The 20,710-nt window shown below is 39.1% G+C and overlaps 1 long non-coding RNA gene across 1 annotated transcript in view; it reads left to right on the top strand.

Annotated features, from left to right (window-relative positions):
• The window catches only part of LOC148006632 (uncharacterized), a 33,035-nt gene extending 15,360 nt beyond the window's left edge, over positions 1–17,675 (top strand). Inside the window, exon 3 of the long non-coding RNA XR_015670250.1 lies at positions 17,344–17,675. This is a non-coding gene — a long non-coding RNA (uncharacterized LOC148006632). The remainder of the gene's footprint in view (positions 1–17,343) is intronic.
• Positions 17,676–20,710: the final 3,035 nt, after the last annotated feature.

Genomic DNA, 20,710 nt, shown 5'->3' with positions numbered 1-20,710 from the left:
CTCTTAGAGTTAATTTCAGCCTTATTCAGAAAAATGTTTCTATTTTTATAATCTCCTAAATTCAAATTTCCTGAAATCTTTTCAATAATATTATTTAAATGTTGAGTTTACTCTTTTCTCATAATCATTTTCCATAAAGTAATATTTGTATGTGTTTAAAATAAGAGTGATACCAAAGGACTTAAAACAAACAAAGAAGCCAGTCTTTCTCACCCACCCACTCCACATCCAGAGCATCCCTAACCCTCAAAGGAAACCATTCTTATTTTTGTCATCTTTCTTTCAGATCTCTGCACAACTTGATATTAGCTTTTTACTTCAGTAATTAGAATCACATTATTAGCTTATGTTATAACTCAAACCCTTTACACATGTATATTGTAAATTTCATCTTTCTCTTAGTAGCTGTCTTAGGGTTCCCTCGAGTCACAGAACTTATGGGGAGTCTCTATATAGTAAGAGTTGATGACTGTAGTCCAACTCCCCAACAATGATAGCAGCAGCTCTGAATGGAAGTCTAAGGATCTAGCAGAGACTCAGTCCCATGAGGCAGGCAGGCAGGCCTAAAAGACTCTTCCTTCTTCCAATGGCCTTAAGTAGGTCTCCTTAAAAAATCTTATACTTTACATGTAATTTGTTCTTATTTTATTTGACACCTTTTGAGGACCTGTGATGTTACAATGGGAAATTCAGTAATAGTAATTAAGAAAATGTCTACATTCACACACCAGGAAGAGTTTTAACCATTTGTGACAAACAGTTGCAAACTATCTTGTTAGGCTGTGTATTGAAGTTGAAGGTTGTTAATTTTTTTTAATATAAATGACGATATAACAGAATTGACTGCAGAACCCAGAGTACCATCGCTGCAGTGTGCTGCTTATTGACAGCTACCTTCAAAATCACTTAATTTCTGTTGTTTGATCTTTCTCTTGCTGACCATCCTTTTTGCTCATAAAAGCGCAAGCGAAGAGACTTTTCTGAGAACTCTGTGAGAGCAGAGCTAGTTTGCCTATTGGCAAGTTCTCAGAGAAGTGGATTCTGAAACAAGGCTAACAAAGGGTGTTTGCTGGAGCCATTCCTGGTTGTCTTGATTCTCTTGATGGTCCATCCAATGTGAGTAACGAGCCTCATTCCCTCCATCTCTCTCTGTTGGTTTCCTGATGGTTTGAATGTCTGAAAGTCCAGGCTTTTACGTTCTAGAATGGAATGCTCATGCCAGGTATCCTGTCCTTGTCTCTTCTTCAACCAAGACATTCTGTGTCTCCCATTTTTCTCTTTCCATCAGCTGACTTGTGGTCTTCAAAGCCACGTATCCTTTAATAGAAATGGAATGAGTGTTTACAAGATTAATGGGTATACTTCCTGCCGGCAATCCTTACCCTCTAGCCTGAAAAGCACCTTGAAAAGCAATGACCTCTCTATACAGGGGTGGCTCCCTTACCTCTCTCTTCTTGTCACAAGCTTGTGTCATTACTGTTAGTAATCCCACGCTCATAGTCCTTCATGCACAGACTATGCTGTTGTGCTTTCGGTATTAGACAATTCTTTGTCAAACTTTTTTTTTCTTTCCTCAAATTGTGCCTTCAGCCTTCTGGAACTGAACAAATTTCTTTCTGGTTCTTCACATTGTACATTCACATCAATTTAATAAAATTAGAATTGTTTCTAACCAAAGGCTCTTGTAATCATCATAGGACAATAATACTATTAAGCTCCTGGAGTACTAGTATCAAGTATTGCCATCAAAATACACAAAGGACCATATTTAACATATTATCAGTAACAATTGTAATGGAAATGGTGGGAGGCCTAGAACCACCACACTTGCTACAGCACGGGAAGTGGGTTCTAGCTGAGAGCTGATGTCTGATTTCTTGTGTTATTTATATAAAAGTCCTGACTTTTTGACCATTTTCCAAAAAGATTTGCTTGATTATATATTAATAATAAACTAAGATTTCTGGAATTCTCTATTGATACTAAATTTGGATCACAATCTACATTTTAAGAAGCTATTAGGTTCAGTGACCTGCCCTGGAGAAATTAAATGATAAAGCAAAATTAATAGGAAAAAAGCAGAAAGGAGGATTAATTCAATGTGATGACTTTAAGAAGAGGAATAAAGAGATCCAGTGGCTCCCACTTCAAGTTCATATTCAGGTCCTAAGGTTAAACAGAGAACACGAGCTATGCACATCTAAGCAATCCTGGGGTAGGTGTGGTGCCCCTATCTTTACTGGATTCTAATCTCTCTTGCAAGTCTGACAAGCTGTCAGTTCTCTGTAAAATCTCTTCCTAGAAGTCAAGTTTCTCCTCTGCCTAATGCCAAGCTTCAGTCTTTTTGTTCTCCTAGCGTGAGATTCCTGGGGGAATGTCTAGTCTCTGGGACTAGACTAGTCAGGCTATTGTTTCATTAGCCTGATGGTCACATTAAGAATCACAGCCATATTTTTTAATCTATTTGTTTATGACAGGATATTAATATTATCAAACTACTGGGGTATTTCTATGAGGTATTGGTATCAGTAACCACATTTAACAGGCCTAGGATCAGGATCATGTTGAGCTCTTTGTCTCCATGGTTCATGAGACAGAAAACCTTCCTTTGACGTAAATCTACAGGAATGGAGCTTTCTCAGGAGACTTATGCAGTGAAGTAATGTTCTACCATTGTCAGACCTTTACACAAAGGAGCATATATGTTCCTTATGCTAATCATGTCATCTGATAACACCTAGCCAACTGTGCCAATAAATTACTAATATGATACTGGAAATTTGCGCTTTTATGTATGTAAGTTTACAAATATTCAACTTGAAGTACAGCTTGGTTCTCCTGGCTAGAAATCTCTGGGTCACTACCGGATCTCTCTCACTTAGTCAAAATTTACTGTTGTGAAACAATTCTAAAAGTCTAGGCTGCATTACCTGGCAAGCTTACTAAAATGCAAAATTAGGGCCTCTGGTTCAGAGCAGAGACCTGGGCCCAGAAATCTTCATTAGACTGTCCAATCATTATAGTGCAAAGTGTATTCAGACCTTCTTTGAGAATCATACACCAACTTGGCATTGAGGAAAAAGAGGCATATTAATTAATATATCTGAACCTTCTAATAAATGTTATAAGAGGAAATAGAGCAGAGAAAATCAATGTACAAATATTTAAGGTACCTATAGTTAATTAGGGTTAAACACATGGTAATTCTTCACATTATAACATGTACATGAATCAAAGAATATTATCAAGTTCATTTCATGTTTTTTTTTTTAAAAAAGTAACACATTCACTTAGATAAAGACCATTTAACTCCTAAAATGGCTGTGGTGGTTTGAAAAAAAAAAGTGGCCCCATAGGTTCTCATATATGATAGAGAGCTCCAGGGATTGGAACTTTTTGCAAGGATTAGAAGGATTAGAAAGTTAGGCCTTGGAGGAAGTGTGTCACTATTATTCAGGGTGGGCTTTGAGATTACAAAAGCTCAGGACTTTCTGCCATTGTGTCTCTGTTTCCATCTCTCTCTCTCTCTCTCTCTCTCTCTCTCTCTCCCCTCCTCTCCCCTCGTACACACACACACACACACACACACACACACACACACACACACACACACACACACACTTTGCCTACAAATCAGGATGTAGCTGCATCACAGCATCCTTTTCAGCACCATGCCTGTCTGCTGCCTCGTCCTCGCCATGATGATAATGGACTAAACCTCTGAATCTCTAACCAAATCTCCAAGTAAATGCTTGCTTTTATGAGTTGCCACAGTCAGGGTATTTTCTCATAGCTATAGAACACTAACTAAGACAAAGGCCAAGTTTTGAAATGATGATTTTTTTTTCGGAGCTGGGGACCGAACCTAGGGCCTTGAGTTTGCTAGGCAAGCGCTCTACCACTGAGCTAAATCCCCAACCCCCATATTTTTGTTTGTTGGATGAAATGCTAATTTACATCATATTATACCTTGTCCATAATGGGTTAATGATCTCCTTTCAAATGCAAAAGATATATCGCCTCGGCATGACCTTTACAAGTAAATAGCAGTTTCCATGCATGCCTTTTTGCCAGAATAACGTCTACTCTGAACCCCTCTGTGTTAGCTTATTATGTCAAGGCAAGTTACAAACTCATAGACAGCATAGGCAAGAAACATGTTGGAACGAGAAGGCATTTTTTGCTGTCAGTCAAGCATTTCGTAGACAGGATCACCAAAGGGACTTGTGTGGTTGAACACAAGTATTCAAATCAAGGCAAGATTATGTTCAGGCTATTTGACGCACTTAAGAAAGCCCTGGGTTTTCACTGTTATAAATGTGGGCAGGTAAAAACCCGCAGACTCAGAATGTGAGGCCAGTAACAGTGACAGAAATCGTTGTCAGATTTCTGATGTTGGATTGGCTCCTCTTCCCAATGTCTACTCCCCAGACAGGCTCTTATGATTGCTTTATAGATATTAATTTCTGCAGGGAAGTCACTCACTCTGATTGAAAGTTCTGATGTAATTGAGCCCCAAATACCCATGGCCAGACGCCAAATGAAATTTCCCCTAAATATGAATGCCTTGTCTGTTTCTGCAATCGCAGACAAGGGCTGCTTCAGCTCTGTCCCACCCCCCCCCCATGCTTCTACTAGTTGAAGCAAAAGTTCTTGTCCCCCTTTCCTCTGCACTGCTTTTCTAGCCTACATCTCCTACCAGCTTGTAAGATTCACAGTCTGTGTTTAGCACCCATAACGTGGTCTAATAGTCCCAAACTTCGATCTGCCAAGCTGGCAGCATTGAATAGGTTTTTACCCTAAAACCTTTAAACTCCATGAAGAAATGGGGATTAGCTCACGTTTTGCTATTCATACAGGAGACAGGGGAGGGAGAGGAGGGCAAAGGAGAAAGTTGTCCCAGAGGGACTTAATGCAGCTCAGTTCCTCTGAACTAGCAGGTCTTATACTCTGAGCTTAGAAATATTGTTTGTCTTGTGATTTGCTTTTGGTAAAACGTGTTTAGTACCATTGTGAACAAAAATGACACCAAATCAAAAGGGATTCATATATGTTATGGTGTAATAACAGCACGATGAGCCTTTGTCCATCTGTGTGTCACTAAGTCATCTATTTATGTCCCTGAAAACAGTATTGACTTAGATGCCCACTCTGACTAGGCACTGAGAGAAATAAAGATTCCCACTGAATACTACATTCATCTCACCAAAGCTTACAATTTGAAGAATGCGATCCTAATTTATACCTGTCACTGTCACTTGCATTTACTCATTTTATCTTACAAAGAAAGCTTTTCATGCCCTGCCCTTTACTGCTCGAAAAAAAATATTTCCTGTGCTTTCAAAATCTTTTATAATGGTTCATTGTTTGATTCAGTCTCCAAACTGTGATACCATCTGGGAATGAGTCTGTCATGTAAGACTTTATGGTCAATTTGGGGGATACAGTAGGCAAACAATCTAGCCCTTTAATCACATTTGTGATTTTATTATTTATTTATTTATTTATTTATTTATTTATTTATTTATTTATTTTTATTTTATGTGTTTTGGTGTTTTGCCTGCATGTATGTCTGCGTGCAGGTGTTGGGGCCCCAGGACTCGCGGAACAGAGAGTACTGAGCTGGCATGTGTGTGCTGAGAATCGAACCCTGATCCTCTGGAAGAACAGCCAGTACTCTTAAACAGGGAGCCATCTCTCTCACACCCACATTAGTGATTTTAAGTGGAGAGTTTTATCTATCGGCAAGATGAAAACTATTCCTATCTTTTGCAGGTACTAATGGCCAATATCGGAGATGAATAATATCAATGTAAGTGATACAAATGTGGACAAGCAAAAATATTACAGTAAAGAATTAGCTTGCCCATTGTCATTCTGTAATACTTTTATATTTTGAAAAAAATTATTTTCCTTGGCCAGTTGCCTAGGAATAGGAAGGCACAGTTTCATGGTAAATTGCTAAAAGCAGCAGTCTCTCAACAGAACTTATACAGAGAGGAATGGAGAGGGTGATTAAGCCCCTCAGTGCAGACCAAATCATATCAAATAAATGGTTTATCAATAGTGATAGAATGAAGCTGGAGGACACAGGAGGTTTCCTGTGGTGCCCATAAATCGCAGGGGTAGCTGCCCAACTTACTACTGCCATGTAGAGTTACAGAAATTATAATAGCAAAAAAGGATCCAAACAAAGGATTATTCTGAATTGGATATTCTTCCACTGCATTATATTGTCCAGTAGAAATATGTGTGTGAGCTCAAGGGCATGGTGAATCTGGTAGGACTGAAAAAGAAGGTTTTGCTCAACTTCCCCATTCAACTTTCCCAGGCTAAGGTGCACCCTCCCACCGATCATTTCCAGAAAGCATAAACAGTACCGAGATCTAGAAAACTTATAACAGTATTGATTTTGACTCATCTGAAATCTAAAGTGGTTGAAATTCTTGGTCTCTGAATTAAAGACAAAGTTTAGCAATAGAAACAACTTTACGGAAAGAGAGAGGCAAAGTTAGTCAATTGTTTTTCTGAGTAACTTTTAATTTTGTCAATGAATTAAGATTTAATTAAGATTTTAAAAATTATTTATATACTTACATCCCAAATGCTGTCCTCTCTCCTGGTCCCTCCTTGAAGAATACCTGCCCCAAACCCATTCCCTGTCACCTCTGGGAGGGCACCCCCTTCCCCAACCCCCAACCCTAATGCATCTCTGCAAGATTAGGCACATGCTTTCCCACTGAAACAAAACATGGCAGCCCTTTGCAAAATGTGTGTGTGTGTGTGTGTGTGTGTGTGTGTGTGTGTGTGTGTGCGCTGACTTTTTTGGGGGGGGGTGTTTGGTGGTGGTGGCTCAGACCAGTATGTGCTTGCTCTTCTGTTGGTGGCCCTTTGGAAGCTTCCAGGGGTCTAGGCTAGTTCACACTGTTAGTCTTCCTATGGGGTGGCCATTAAAAAAATAACCACCACCAACAACAACAACAACAAAAATATTTTCTCAGCCATTACTATAGAACCATAAAAAGCTTGTTGATAAAATTGATGTCCTGATCATATATGCACACAATACACACACACACACACACACACACACACACACACACACACACACACACACACACATCTTGTGGCTGGATGGTTAACTAAAGCTCAGTGTTCCATTTCAAACACATCAATTGTGTCTGTAGATTGGAGCCCCTATTAGAAGACTTACTGATTTGCCTCTTCAGAACTTCCTGAATAAGGCTCAGCAGATCCGTTCAGTTCACACTATAGAATACAAAGTGATAAATGTATCTCTTACATTCTAAAAAAAGAGACTATTGATGAATCTCTCACTCGGAGTTAATAATACATCTTAAAGTCACTTAAGACTGCTCTACCGTGTACCCAGCCTGCTTGTTTAACCTACATTTAAAAGAACAATGTGACAACCAGTTTTCCTTGCCTTACATTTCCATGTAATCAACTTTTACAGTCTAAGCTGATACATTCTATCCTGCTGACCAAGCAGAATGCAAGTGCGCCATTTATTGAAAGCAGTAAGTGTAGATGTTGAAAGCAACTTTCTAAAATCTGCCATAGTGCTTGAATGGAACATTTATGGCTACTGGTTGATAAACAACAATATTTGTAATCTGGGTCAGTTGGAATAAGATGGAGCCTTTAATTTAATCCATTTTAAAACTCTCAAAGATGTCTGTAAAGTGTCTCATTCTCTCCCCTATGGAATGCTTTCTGTGCTGTACAATCAAAACAGAGCAAAACCCTTTATTAGGGATAGATACACAAAGACACAGACAGACACAGGGACAGAGTCACAAATAGCCCTCGGACAGGCACAGTTTCAAACTCCTGGGACCGACAGACATAGGACAAGAGACATGGGTATCATGAAGTAGAGATTTTAAATCTGGACTGACTCTTCATTACGTAACTCCAGAGGGAAGCACTTTCTTGCCTTTCCTTGCAATGTCAATGCATTATTGGTAACATTGAGCTAATCGCCAATGCATGTGGTCGACATAGCACTCAAGAGCAGATTACATATAAGACATATCTTATATGTAATATCACAGAACAAGAATCTGAAAAGCAAGAATCTTAGAATTCTGCCTCCTCCTGTAGCATAAACAGCCTAACATTAGTCCTACAGTAACTGTTGAATGGCCATCCCCTGAAATAATCATCAAAGGTGTTCATGTATGGCCAAAATTAAAATATTAAGTATTTTAAAAAGTGTTACTCAAATATTTATCCTAATCGTCTTTCTACAAAAATGAACTCGTAGAAAACAGAGATGTAGAGGTAGAAAAGAGGATATTTTAAAGAAATGATCCACATTCCTGGGAATCAAGTTGATTGGAATTCTGCAGACCAAGGAACAAAATGCTGTTAAAAGCTGTTTTGAATAAATTTTGTTGACAGTTTCATCCATGTATAAAATATATTTTGCTTACTTTCTCCACACTCTGACTTCCCTCCCATTCTTTCCAGCCCCCACTTTTTATTTATAAATCTTCCTCCTATATCATTACCTCTTTTTTTAGCATTGCAGAGTTTTACTAGGTCCATCTGTGTCCTGTGGCTATCCACTGGACCCTGATGTCCTCAATAATGGATATAGGACTGGATACTGTGCCCCTACCCTCTCATGGAACCATTCTGGTGCCAATGAATTAGTAACTTCTAGATCTGGGTGAGCTCTTTGCCCATGCCTAGCTCACTGTTGTGGGTCTTGACTGTGTGGGTTTACTGTTAATAGACAGTTTCTGTGAGTTTATGATTGTTTTGGCTACATCATGCTTGGCCTGTACAGTAAAGACCTTATATATTGGTACTTAAGTTCTTTCCATCTCTTCTTCAAGAATATTCCAAAATCTAAAAAGGGATTGCATATTTTCTTTAGGGCTGACTCTATGCCCATAGTTTACTCTCAGAATCTTGTACAACCTTGGGTCTGTGTATTCAACTTCATTCACTGGGGAAAAGAAGGATTCTCAGGTTAACGCTAAGCGCTCGCCTTCGTCTGAATTCCTTCCCTCTGGAGCCTCTAATTGCTTTTTATTTAGGAATTTCAACTGATTGGGTGAAGGCTTCCCATAATACAGAGGGAAAATGTTTTATTTAAAGTCTAACAATTTAGATATTAATCAATCTCATTCATATATATTCATGGCAACCGCCTTGTGCCAAGAACTTGGGCAGATGAACCTATGAAATTAACTATCCTGACCTGTGATCATATAGGGATGTTCACTTTAAATTCTAACCAATTGCACCATTGGAAGATTTTAGTTTTTCTTAAAGTATTATTCTTTTGCATACACATGTATAATTCTAGAGATTAATCTGCCCAAAGGCTGTTTATCTAAAATCAAGCTCTGCTAATAGAACAATGCAGTAAACTATTTGGTATGATACTTAAGGACAAACATATTCATATATCAAGCTCAGCAATCCAGAGTTTTAAGCTTTGCACAAGCATTGTTTTCTCACACTCAGCGAGCAATAACTCAGCTTCAGATTGACTGATCTAAAACAGGGCCATCCAAGCAGCTGTGCAGAACAGGCTTTGGCTCACCTGTGTCACTTGTGTTTATGATGGGTTGGACTGTTGGCTGTTGCTCGTCCTACAGTTCACAGGACTCCTGGAGTCTGGGAAGAAGCATGCAGAGTGTGTGAAGGTCACTACCATGCCCTCTGCTTTACGTGGCTCAAAGCCAGTGACACAGTGAAATCTAATGTCAACAGGGTAGAGCAGTATAATCTAATTCTATTAAGTAGAACTGCAAAGCCACATGCCTGACAGAAGGTGCTGGGAATATATGTCATGTGAATTGCTTTCCTATATCCCAGCATGCTTTCACAACTTGAGTTTCCCCAAACATTGCAATGTAAAGGGCATCTGCTGGACCCACACTCTTCCTGCTCATTCAGGTTTTGTCGTTACCTTGCTTGTTTTTATTGTTTGGAGGTTTCATGCATGTATACATTGAATTTTACTTGTTTTCATTCCCATTCCTCTCTCTTGTTGGGCCAGCAGAAGAATGAGACAGGTTTATTTTACTTTCTATGTGTTCTCAGCGCCTGGCACAAAACAGAGCAACATAACTGTTGAAGGAGCAGTGTGCTGGTGTGATCATTTCTAACAATCTAGTTTTACTCAAAAGGTATAGCTAACTGCACAGGTGGAAATGCTAGAGGCAAATTTCACAAGCAAAGACCTTGTCAGGCAAAGCAGGAAGCTAGAGGTTAGGGCCACTGGAGTATTTAAGCAGACCCAGATGAGTCTAGAGTTCCTACAGTGAACCACATTGCTTCTCTCATTTCTGTCAATAAGGAACTAAGTTAAGTGTTTTAATGGGGTTCAAGGTTATTCTTCTGGGAGAGGGTTAAATGATAGAAGATTGGTACTTAAAGAAAACAGAAATGAAGAATTACTTTAATTATGAGCAACGTGTCAAAAGAAATGCTTCCAAAATTAATCTTTTCTGGAAGGAAAACATATTTTATAATTTATTTTAACCCTTACTCCTCTTTTGTACATGTGTGTGCATGCACACATACCTCCATACTCCCCCACATGCTGGTGTTCAGCTTAGCTTCTAGTAATATTAATTTTAAAAAGTATGAATTAATTACAGACATTAAAGTTTTTCTATTCAAGGTATTTACTTTCAAAGATTGATTTTTCTCTTGTTAGCTGGTCATGCCTTTTAGCTTTAAGAAAGATTGTGTAGAGTGGCAGAAAAGGCCTCAGTCTCCTTCCCTCACCTACCTAGCACCTCACCTCACATCATACACCACAGGGGCTCGGGGATCAGAAATTCCACACTACCAGTGGTGTCTTTGAAAGGGAGCCCAGCTGAACTGTTCATGGAGAGAGGAGAAAACTCTTGGGGTGGCTCCATTGCTGACATTTGTTTTTAATCTTCCACAATTCTCCAACCCAGGCTCACAGAGCTGCTGAGCGCTCTCTGAAGCCTTAACAGAGACATAAATCAGCCACAATCACAGCAGAGGGTTAGCATTTAAAATGAAAGAGGATGTGTCATTTTGATATCTTTTTCCTACTATGTCAGCAAGTAAGAAAATCCCAAGAGTTAAGAAAACTGTTTTGGAGTTTAGTGTTCCACACTATACCTCTGCATGTACTTTGGAGAAGTGTATTGGGAAGAAGGGTAGTCAGAGAACAGGAGGGAGAAGCAGACAGGAGGAGGCCTATACTTTTGGGACGGTAGATGAAAACTCTGTATGGTGGCATTGTGACAGTCTTGCAATCTGAGACCTCAGGAAAGCAAGACATATCTCTTAGAAGTTCAAGATGGGAGTTCATTATGTGCCGACTATGGCTGGTGTGATCTGTGATGTATGGTGACTCTTTTAAGGATATGTGAGACTACCAGGAGTCTCATGGGCACACAAGGCAACTTTCTTACAACTTCATGCTTTTCTAAGGAGTTGTCAGATGAAGAGTGCATGCAACAAGGGGTCTGTGTGCAGAGAAGAGCAACTGTGAGTAGAGTACCTTAGGCCAGATGAGGAGCTAATGCCAAAGTCAAGTGGAAGGCAGCCAGCAGGACAAAAACTGAGCTGAAATCCACCAGATACATACAGAAATTGACCATGATCTGGAAGGACCAGACTGAATTTGGTTTTCTGCCCCACATACAGGAAAGTTGGATATTAAGGGAGAGGAGGTACTCCTTGCTGTACTGTATCTAATTGGAATCCCTGGTGGTTTGCCTGCTACTGGACTTCCCATTCCAAAGAGAGACTGTTCAGGGTAGAGAAACAAAGATGGTGATTTAGATACTGTGTTTGTTACTTTGGTGTCACCTTGACAGAAATAATTGAAAGACACGAGGGAGGGAAGTTTCATATGGCCCATTGGTTCAGAGTGGTTTCAATCCATCATGACAGGGAAAGCATGACAGGGTATAGAAACAGCTGTTCATATCCTAAAGCACCTCAGGAGGGGCCTGAGGCTGAGCTATAATGTTTCCTAGTCAGCTCACACCTCCGGAAATCTCATAACCTGCCCAAAGAATTACCACTAGTGTTGGGAAACAGAGTCCCAAATAGACTGTGATGAACATGTCAAATCCAAATCACCACACAACCTTGCTCTAAGTGATCCTGGAAAGCTTTTCTCAAATGACTTCTTTCCGAAGAAGAGTTCAATGGCCCTGGACCTTGTGTAAGAAATCCAGCAGCCCTCTTTCTCAACACAGCTATTCCAGCTTAGATGAATGACCAGGACAAAATAGAGGGTAATGCCTTGGTGGTCACTTTGTTGTTTAAGTTCCACTTTTTAAAGAATGAAAATTGATGAGGAAATATCTGTACTTGCATTCAAGAAAGGCTTTGTTTCCTGATAGCAGCCTGCCTTGCCAAAGAATCCATGGCATAAAGGCCCTGATAGTCTTCTCCATCACCCACTAATTAGAACAACCCCTCCCACTCCAGGAACTATACAGCTCACATTCATCTAATAATGACTGGACTCAAGCTGATTTCTTTTGTTCAGCTTTCATCAAAGATGGCAGAGAAGGAGGAACTATATTTCACATTTCTCTCGTTTGAAGTCTTGATGTAGAGATAACTTATGATTTTCTTCTCAGAGAGAAAGGCTGATAGTAGAAAAATCACAAGCTATCTTTATATAGAGTTCTACATAGAAAGCATACATAATTTATGTTTAAGAAAGATAAGACATTAATGTAAAATAAAAAAAGGAAAAATTATCAGAATACTGTGAGTGGAGAGAAAATACCAGAGACAGGTTGATTACAAAGAGTTTATTAGTTTAGTTTTGGATGCTAAAAATTGTGACAGTGTGTCATTGACTTTGTTGAGTGGACTATATAAAATGTTAGGGGCACATCTCAGACAGAGAGCTAGAGAGACAGGTATGAGACTTAGCTTATTTCCTAACTACCTGTACTCCCAAGAACTCATTCCAAGAGATGTTGACTTAGTTACTACTCTATAACTGTGAAGAGACACCATGATTTCTTTTATAGTTTTACTCCCTGTGACTAAACATTGAAATATGAGCTTATGAGGAGCAATGATCATTCAAACCACCACACTCCACTCCCTGGACCTCAGAGTCTTTTTTTGTATTGGATAGTTTACATATTTACATTTTAAAAGTTATTCCCTTTCCTGATTTCCCCCTCTGCAAATCTCCATCCCATTCCCCTTTACCTTGCTTTTATGAGGGTGCTCCCCAACCCACGCACCCACTCCCACCTCAACACCCAGGAATTCCCCTACACTGGGGAAATGAGCTTTCATAGGACCAAAAGGGGCCTCCCCTCCTATTGATGTCAGACAATGCCGTCCTTTGCTACATATGCAGCTGGAGCAATGGATCTCCACCATGTATATCTTTGGTTGGTGGTTTAGTCCCTGGGAGCTCGGGGATCTGGCAGGTTTAACCAGGCCCTCAGAATCTTTTAGCCTTATCATAATGCAACATGCTTTTAGCTAAACTTTAGAAGTCCCTATAGTCTTTCATAGTATTACATCTTTTTTTTTATGTTACATTACATGAGTGGCTATTTTTTTTATTAACTTGAGTATTTCTTATTTACATTTAGAATGTTATTCCCTTTCCCGGTTGGTTTACAGGCCAACATCCCCCTAACCCCTCCCTGTCCCCTTCTTTATGGGTGTTCCCCTCCCCATCCTCCCCCCATTGCCACCCTCCCCCCAACAATCACGTTCACTGGGGGTTCAGTCTTAGCAGGACCAAGGGCTTCCCCTTCCACTGGTGATCTTACTAGGATATTCATTGCTACCTATGAGGTCAGAGTCCAGGGTCAATCCATGTATAGTCTTTGGGTAGTGGCTTAGTCCCTGGAAGCTCTGGTTGCTTGGCATTGTTGTTCATATGGTGTCTCGAGCCCCTTCAAGCTTTCCAGTTCTTTCTCTGATTCCTTCAACGGGAGTCTTACACTTTTTAAAAGTCAAAATTTCAAAGTCTCTTTTGAGACTCAATGCAATCTCTTAACTATAAATCCCTATAAAATAAAAAAATACAGTTACATATTTATACAATGCCATAAAGTATACATTACCATTACAGAAAGGAGGAAAGGGGGCATAGAAAGAAAATACTAGCCCAAGATAAGACCAAAATCTATCAGGGGGGAGTTCACATTCTGCATTTCTGTGTCTGGTGTCAAGGTGCTCTTCAGTTCTCCAATTCCTTTCAGAGCTGTTGACTGAAACATACTTCTCAGTTTTGGACTGATTCCACACTCCATTAGCAGCTCTTGGGGAGCATCACAGGAATCTGTTATCTCCAACACCTTGTGCCATCAACACAATCTAGGCTTTACCTTCATAGCTTCATGCAATGTTTTCTCTGGGCCTCCATGCAGATGTTGTCCTGCCAAGTGCTTGGGCTCGGTGGCTTTCCTTTGCCTCAGAGGAAGACTCCATGACTGCTTTATTGTATTCTTCTTCTTTTTTTTAAAGATTTATTTATTTATCATATACAAGTTCACTATAGCTGTCTTTAGACCCACCAGAACAGGGCATCAGATCCCATTACAGATGGTTGTGAGCCACCATGTAGTTGCTTGGATTTGAACTCAGGACCTCTGAAAGAGCAGTCCGTGCACTTAACCTCTGAGCCATCTCTCCAGCTCCTCTTGTATTCTTCTTGACTCTAAATATGGAACCACTTGGCAAAAGCTGCCACGTTCTTCTACTTGCTGATACTGGAACCTGTCCCGCTCCTCAAATTACATTTGCATCATTTTTCTCATTTAGATTGTTTCCTTTGTTTCTATGGCATTTGCATCATCTTTCTGGTTTAGATTGTTTCCTTTGTTTCTAAAGCATTCCTTTATCTCCTTTTCAAGAGTTAAAAGGTTTTTTTTTTGTTTTTGTTTTTTGTTTGTTTGTTTTTGGTGTGTCTTGCCCTGAGGACACCACTCTGTTGCATTTTTGAACCCTGCCCTTAAAAATTTTTATCTTCTTAAGCTCAGGACTTGGCTTCAATACTGCATTTTATGATGTTTTTGTTGTTGTTGTTGTTGTTGTTTTATTTTGTTTGTTTGTTCTGTTTTTTTTGTTTTTGTTTTCTCCTCGAACTTTTCGTTTTACATTCCTTTTTCCTTGTAGATCTGCACAAGAGTAATCACAAGTACAGAACACAGTCAATATTAGGCTGTCTTGAAATCTCCTTTGCCAACAGCATTAGTCCAAAACTCTTCAATTTAACCTTAGACTGATTTCTAGGATGAGGAAAAAAAGGAGCCAAATTCAAGAATGGTCATTAGGCAAGATGATAATATTCTTCCCCTGTGATAACCCGTGAAGAGGATTCCAACAAACCAAATCATCCTCAGCACCAAAGTCCTCCACACTCCTACTAGGAAGGCCTAGTAAGCCCCACTTAAAGCATTCAATTGCTTTTCTACTCCAAAATTCCAATGTCTGCCATATTACTCAAAACAACAGTAGGATCAGGCCTGTCACAGCATGCATCACTCTCTGGTACCAACTTCTGTCTTAGTTATTGTCCTATTCCTATGAAGAGACTCCATAACAAAGGCAAGGTTTTATAAAAGGAAGCATTCAATTAGATGTATGCTGGTTTACAGTTTTAGTGAGTTAGTCAAGTATCATCATTATGGGAAGGAGAGAGGTGTGGTGCTGGAGGAGCAGCTGAGTACTTTACATTTTGATCCATATACAGAGAAAGAGAAGGAGAGAGAAATACAGATAAAGAGATAGATACATGGATTAGATAAATGATAGATGGATAGATAGATAGATAGATAGATAGATAGATAGATAGATAGATAGATAGATAGATAGTGTCTGGTGTATGATTTTTGAAACTTCAAAACCTATCCCACAGCAATATACCTCCACTAACAAAGCCACACTTACTCCAACAATGCAACATCCATCTAATCCATCTAATCCCTCACAAGCTGTTTCATTCCCTGCTGTTTAAGCATTCAACTATATGAATAGGGAGCGTTCTCATTTAAACCATCATAGATGTATATCCACTTTTAGGGCACCTCTACTAAGTCCTTAAAGATAGCATAATTGTGTACAGCAGGGTCCAAGCTTCTAACACATGAATATTCAGAGAACAATGACCAGTAGCAATTCTTAAGCATACATTGCTTTCTTCTCATTTTTCTTTTTATAATTTGTACTCCTTGACACAAACTTTGCCTGTAGGCTAGTGACTGCCAAAATCTTATTAATTCTTTCTTTCCTATAAACCTCAGATTTAAAGATATTCAAATGACTATTTGTTGTCTCAACTTCTGTCTAACACAGCTGCGTCAGAAGAAACACTGACATTATTGTGGACATTAGTATTGACATGTCATGACACATTTGAATAATATTGACATCATAACTGCCTAAATACTCATCTCCTCCTGTATTCTTTCCTCAATGAGTGCACAATCAGTCATTATCCAACTGTGGAAATCATCCTGTCTCACTTGGGCTTCTTCCTCCTTTCTCCCATCAACTTAATCTCCTCAATATTAGAATAAATGCCTTTACTAAGTATGCATTCTACTCCAGAAACTACACTAATTTCTGTATATGTACTGCTTTATTTAATTCTCATTGTTCTAAAGAGTATTACAACTTTCACTCAGGAAAAAAACCTGAGATTCAAGCTCATGAAGGGTAGAGAGGAAGCAGAGGGAGCAAGTAAGTAATGAGGTTTAGGGAATGGGTCCATGTCGTCAAGGACAGCACATTGCTTAAACATTGAATTTCCTTTGCATTATTGGGCCTGAGTTCTACTCAAACTGTGGCTATAAAAGCTATATAGCAGCTACCCATGCAAGCTCAGCTCTTGGAAAAAATCACTGAAGTACAGTGCATTTCTATAGATCATAAATCATGTGTCTAAAACATGAAGTTCAAACTCCCCATCCTGTCTGCAATTCTATACAGTTCATTTATTCTCTGAGTTCATCTGTGATCATTAAACATGATCTGTCTCAAATGGTTCCATGTTCTGAAAATGTTTTCTTACTTCATCCCACTTTCGCTAAATATAGTCATTATTCAGTATCCAAGCAAAGATGTTGGTTGGCCCCAGGACCTCTTATAGATTCCCGAACCCGAAGATAGCCAATCCCCTCATTTATATTACCACAGTATTTCTATGTAACCTATGCACATCTCATATACATTAAATTAGATATAAATTACTTATGACAGATAATTATCATAGTTAATCTTGATTTCTATGCAGAGTGAAGTACTCCTCTAAGTATATCTGAGACAGTTCTAAACACATTGAAGATACAAAACAAAAACCTGTCTCGCACACAGGTGGCCCCATCTAATAGGACAGCAGCCTACAAAGAATGAAAATGGAAGAGGAAGCCTAGCAGTATGTGCATACTCCATTCCTCCTAACCAACGGTACCTACTGCTTCTGCCATCATGTGTGGACATCAGACTCCTACTCTTCAACGTATCAACATGGACTCACTCTAGTGTCCATCCAGGTGTCTTCATTGCCTCCAATCTCAGGTTTGGGTGACATTGTTCATCCCTCTTGTTTGGAAACTCCATGCTTCTTGGGATAAGCAACTAGTGAATTCTCTGGTCCTCTCTCCACTATGCAGACAACCTTTCATTAAATAAACTCCATCACCTTATGTTAATGCCTTCTTTAATAACCTGTTAATTCTATATCTATAGAGAACCCACTTTGGTACACTGCAAGAATATAAATAGTCATTACAACATAGTGTTCAAGAAATAATGGGGAAGCACTTGTAAGTGCTCAATGTAGCTTCTTACTTTTTAATATATTTTCAAACCACTGGTTGAATTCAAGAATGCAGACAAAGAGAAGCAGCTGTACTCTGTTTCCTATTGCCTTTCTTATCTCTCTGAAAACTGTCTTTGGGTTTGGAAATTCAGTACAGTGAATTTCCCCTTCTGCCTTAACCTTTACACCAAGTAGAGGAGCCGCTATTGTCTGATATATTCACTCATGTATTTGTATAAAGCACATTGTCATACTCAATGCACAGAATAAATAATTCATTTCTTCTAACTAATCACTGGACTGAGCTCTTCAGAGCAGGGCACTAACCAATTCTGGGGGTCACACTGCATAACACTCCAGAGGTGCTCCTATAAATGCTAACAAAATAGAAGAAAGGGTCCCTAAACTATTCAGGTCATCAGGTCACAAACACCATTTGTTTTTGCTGAATGTCATATGCTTACTTTCATTCTATCATTTTATGTATGAAGGACAAAGTAGTAGGAAACCATTTCAGCCAGTGGTTCTATTTTCTTCAACACAGCAAAACGTGTTCCAAAAAATCCTTCAGTAAAGAGTCAACATCCTTTAGTGAGATGCTTTGATAGAATCACAGGGTGAGAAAAAGCATTTCTCTGTGCCAGCAACTTAATATCTTCCTGTTCCTGCCAGGGATTGTAATTCAGGAACTAATCTCAAACTGAGCAGAAGAAAACTTGAGATGCTTCATGAAAATGGCTGAATGTCGTCAGCTGCTATTTAGTGAGGGATGATGTGTCAGGGACAATCCAGACAGAAAATGCACTTTCACCAATTGCTAACCATCTGCAGCTTCAGGAAGACTCACAACACTGACATCTCCTGAGGGAGTCCTTTCAGTTTTGCGCTTTTCCTGGCCAGAAGAAATACAGACACGTGTGATTTACTACTCGGCACTTACAGGGATAGAGTGAATTGTTTCTTAGGAAATTCACGCTGGGATGAGAAACTTAGAAGATAAAAAGTTTCTGGGTTAACATACATATATATCAGAGAGCTTGGAAACTGGCAAAATGTTTTATATTGATCAGAAGCAAAAAAAAAATCTTTTTGTTTCCATTATAGCTTTTGGAATTTCTGAGCCACCTTGGTTCTCTTTCTTGCCTTAGGGATTCCAGTGCTGTGACTGTCTGAGAGAAGCTATTCTCTTTGTTTCTTGCTTCTACTTCCCCCAGGAGGAAGGCATGGCTTAATTAATTGCAGCAATTAGATACAGTGGGGCTTCTTAGTTCTGTCTCTCTCTTTTTTCCCCCAGGGATGTGATCAATCACCACTGTTTTTATTCGATAACATTCTTTTGGAACTGGAAATCTTTTATCTTTGCTGTTAATTGTTCTAGAATCAAGAAGATAGGATGGATTATTAACTGAGACTTTCCAGTAATCCCAACAATATTATTTGTGATGATACTTCTGCACCAAGGGAACAGAATGAACAATAAACTCACTTTGATCTCTGCATAGGCTGTGGAAGTTGTGATTTTTACCAAAAACAACAATTAACAATTAACAGCATTAACAACGAAGATAATGAGAGACAGGAGTGTGGCCTGCAGTCATGTGGGTGGTAGTGGTGGTTACCATCAGAACAGATATTAAAACAAAATTTGGAGAAAGAGAAAGTGAAAATTCTGAGACTATGCCATGAAATTGAGCTGAGCAAAATGAAGGTCATATTCTACAAAGGGCTGTGGGATTGAAGGTTTTCCCACTGCAGATGTAAAATTGAAACTGGAAAGTAAGGCGCTGGGAGAAAATGAAAAGGGGAGCAAACAAGAGAGATTTGAAGCAAATTGCTAACCAATTGCTTTTGTCTCTACACTGGCTAGGAAGCAAAACAACCTCTGACAATCAGTGAGTGGACCACCGTGGGTTTCTATTGGAATACAGAAGTTTTGAACTTCTTTGTTGGAGTGTTTAGGGAAAGTAGAGCCTGTCAGTTGCTATCTGTTTGATCCATCCTAAGATACAACAGGTTACAAAATACCTTTGTCTGCAACCAAACGCTGCTGCGGAAATTCCAAAGCCATGATGAGACTTTTTGAGAAAAGACCTATTCACAAAACAACAACCACAAAGGAGTCCTCCAAAAATCATCAAAAGAAAGGAACCTCATTTATAATTCTGAAGAATGATTGGATTTGAACAACAACAACAAAATCTGTATTGGTAAAACAGAAGTACAAAAGAAAAAGACCAAAATAATGAGACAGAAAAATCCAGTTGCAGAAAACAGAATAAAAGTTAATAACAAGAAATTGCCTGGATAGCATATATTGGGGGTCAGGCCTTGTTTCAAGGACAGTGTGTGTGTGTGTGTGTGTGTGTGTGTGTGTGTGTGAGGGGGGGTTATGTTTCATACAATCCTAATGAATTGTGCTTTATTGAGCAGCCCATTTTATGCCTATGAAAACTGAGGACAGGAAAATTGCTGTGAGCAATCAAGGGTTTCTAAGTCCTCAGAGGTCCAGTGAAAATTCTCATTTTCATCACAGGCATGATGTGAGAAGTCATTGCCTCCACATTATAATAGAATTCGAGAATACTGAACAAGTCAGTCTCAACAGAGGTTTTAGAGATGAAAAAGTTAACAGTTAAAATAGAAAAGTATAATCGGAGTCAGAGGATTCAAAGTTAAAACTGAGAAAACATCAAAGAAATTACAGTAAAATTAATATAAAGTCTACATGAGAGAGACAGTTTCTGCCTACTCCATAATGATGTCTGATCTTTGGGATATATATATATGTATATATATATACATATATATACATATATATATATATTTGGAATAGATATTCAAATGGATATATTGACATCCAACAATGTTCCATGTGTATATGTACACACACACACACACACACACACACACACGCACACA

Source organism: Rattus norvegicus, chromosome 2, assembly GCF_021556685.1.
Source record: "Rattus norvegicus strain SHRSP/BbbUtx chromosome 2, alternate assembly SHRSP_T2T, whole genome shotgun sequence".
Classification (NCBI taxonomy): domain Eukaryota; kingdom Metazoa; phylum Chordata; class Mammalia; order Rodentia; family Muridae; genus Rattus; species Rattus norvegicus.
This window is presented reverse-complemented; position numbering and strand designations above follow the sequence as displayed.